Below are 3,388 nucleotides of genomic sequence, written 5' to 3'. Positions count from 1 at the left end.
TTAAAGTTACTTTATACGCAAGTGTTATTTTGCAGCTTTTTCTAGCATTTTGTAGCTTTTCGAAAGCTCTTTCGTATTTAATTATTAACTAAGTTAATTTATCGATCGTTTAATTTCTGTTCGTTTTAGTAAAATCATGGAAAATTGAGATTCGAGTACTTTTACGTCGCTACCAGAAACAAGAGGTTAAAGCTACTGAAGCACCAACGAAAATATTATATTCGGTAGGTTCGATAGTGAACGACGTCTGATTGTTTTCAATTACGGTTGAAACGGATGTACTTTTCTCGTGAAATAGAAGTTAAATTAAATAACGGTTATATTTATCTTCGGTGAAACCGTCTCGCCAAAATTCGAATTAAAATATATTTAATGAAATATGGCTCGTGACGAACGATCGACGCTGTCTGTCAATTTACCGCGTCGAACGTTGTTCGCGCTCGCCTGGAAATTTCACCGGCCGGCCCCGCGCCACTTCGAATTCGGTTTGACAAATATTGAAGTTCGAATTACCGTGAATGGAGTTAAACGCGAACCTGGAAACTTTTCATCTCCGAGGAAAAACAAAATTCTGCGGCTTAAATTACCATCCGGTTTCACCGGGGATACGCGAAACGGAGCGTGATTATGTTTCCGACGATACACCGCGTGAATCTTGGTTAACACGTGGGACGGCGCGGTGGTACACGCCATAATAGACAAACGAGCGTGAGCCACCGATTGAAACCATGGATACCATCAATTGGAAAATTTGGTAAAAGTACAGCCTTGCTGCACTCGCTCACGTCCGTAATATATCAACGTATCTACACGTACATTCGTGATACTCGAAAAACGATTGCTATTCTCTTCTAATGGTTTATAATTATCCGTTTTTATAACGTATCGTTTCAGCGAGTTCCTTCGTTGCATTTCGATTTAAATAGATCAAATTCACGTGAAAATCTGCACGTCGCATGAAAACCCGTGCTGAAATTCTAAAATTGTGATATCGTTTTTCATCAAATTGGTGCGGTCAATTTAAATCGAGATAGGCTCGTACGATTCGTATTTAATCAAAGAGCAATCAAGCGAAGTTTTGTTAAAAGCCTCCATTAAATAAATCCACGGGAAAACTATCTTAATCGCGAAACCGAATCAAGGAATCGAATCGAAATTGTCGTATAGCCGCGATAAATTAATCGGTTCGCCGGTAAGAATTACCTACTGCGACGCGGGAGTGGCGGTGGATCGTTGCTCGGCACGTGTTATTAATATTCCGGCGGTTCCATTAGCGATTCCCTCTCCGGACGGAGTGCAGTGTCATCGAGAAGAACGCGTCGCTTTAAATTTCATCCTCGACCCGGCGTTCCGCCAGTTCAAATATTTTCATTAAAGTAATTGATTTCCACGCCGCGTCGCGGTCGGTCGTTCCGCGCCATCGTCCTCGGATTTTACAACGATTCGGAACGATGCCGAACCAGATACGAGAAGAGGAAATCGAATCGAGTCAACGAACGCGGACGTTCGTACCGACAACGCTCTCGATCGTTCGTATTACTCAACTTCTTGCCATTCACGATACTCCTAGCCAAGTACCACTGTTCGTTGACAAATAATACGATCGATTTCTCTGCTTTCAATCATTGAGAATTTTGCGTACATTGAGCGTAGAATTTCAGATTTTAACGAATTATTGTAATGAGTTTATATCTCGGTAACGGCGTGGCCAATAAATTCTACAATATCGGTCTTTGATAACATATCAAATTTACAACAAATCTCTTCAATACATCTAAATCGAAAAAGTTCATGTGAAAATCTGTACGTACTGTAAGGACCTGCGTAAAAATTGCACAATGTTGATATCGTCTTTCATAAAACCGGTGCGGTAAATTTAAATCGAAATAGATTCGTACGATTCATATTCAAACGAAGAACAATCGAGAGAGGTTTTCGAAGTCTCTTGGGATCGAAATAATGGCAAGAAATCCAAAGAAAGAACGGTATGCATGATCGATGAACAACGAGTTCTAAGAACAAGAAGAAGAATAAATATTCATAGAATCGCGACAGAAATTACGTTAACGTCGTTCGAAATAGTACGTAGCATACGATCGTGGATTACTTACCGGAAAGCTGCATCCGACGTTCATGAACATATCCTTTCGTAGAAGCGAATAATTGAAAGCTGTAATCCAATGGAGCGGGAGCGACGTTTGATGGACGTGAATCATTTATTCGTGTAATCGTGTCTGGCGGTAATCGAGTTTCCTTTCCGGTGCCGGTGCTGGGACGACGAACCAATATCGGTGCCGTTTGTTGCATCGAAAATTTCCGACCGCTGATCTTTCCCGAGTTTAGGATCCGTACACGCGAAACGAGAAAGTGCGATACGCGAGGTGGGTCCAGCATCGCCTCGAGGAACGTTAATCTAAATAACGAAAGATGTCGAGGTAACGTCGCGCGTGAAATCGACGGATAAAATCGAGGGAGCGTTAGAACTGATTCGAACGGACACGCGGTGCCGGCTGGTTATTTCGACCGCGTTAATAAATACCGTCCAACTAACTTATAATAATAACACGCCGGTAACGCGTAATCGATAACGCGCGATGTCGTCGCCGATAATAGGAGAAAATGAAATTCGTTTCGGCTTCGATTCGGCGAACAATGCTAGAGGCAATTATCGATATCCTGTTCGCCGACGGGAATACTTCCTGATTCGCGTTAGCATTAATAAATCATTCGATCGTTGTCCCGCGGTTCTATCGCGAAATCGTAAAATGGCTTCCGGACGTCGTCGTTAATCGTCGTCGAGCAACGATGTCGCGAACGAGACGAAGTCGCGAAACCATTCAGACGCGACGTCACCGTGCGCGAACTTTCGTCGCGTTCCTGGAAGACTATTTAATCCAGCGAAATAACAACAACGTCAATTTAATCGGCGAGCGGCGCGCTGGAAATTAATAACGTCGTAAATTACTCGCGAGCTTTTTCCTTCGATGCCCGATAACAATAATCGCTTCGAATACCGCAGAGTGCGTCCCGCTTCCTACACCCTCCGCCCTTCCCCCGGTCACTAATTACACGCTATCAGGCATTATCAGGAATAAACGTTACAGGCCGCGGGGAGGAAGTTTCAGGGTAGATTGCCGTCGTAACAACAATCGGGCACGCGTATGGGCATCGTTAACGCGATACCACCGAAGAAAACTGTATTGATTATTCTTGGTCACCCTTCGACAACGGATACTTTACCGAACGGTGTTAATAAATATCGCGGCGAAATAGAACAGAGAAACCGATATTATTAATAACTTTGAGATCACGTAAGAGAAAAACACGTGGTAATCGCACCTAATCGCGTTTAAACAAAATAGTACAGATCCACACTTTCGCATTCGCG

This window comes from Hylaeus anthracinus, unplaced genomic scaffold (genome assembly GCF_026225885.1).
Source record: "Hylaeus anthracinus isolate JK02 unplaced genomic scaffold, UHH_iyHylAnth1.0_haploid 4, whole genome shotgun sequence".
Classification (NCBI taxonomy): Eukaryota; Metazoa; Arthropoda; class Insecta; order Hymenoptera; family Colletidae; genus Hylaeus; species Hylaeus anthracinus.
This window is presented reverse-complemented; position numbering follows the sequence as displayed.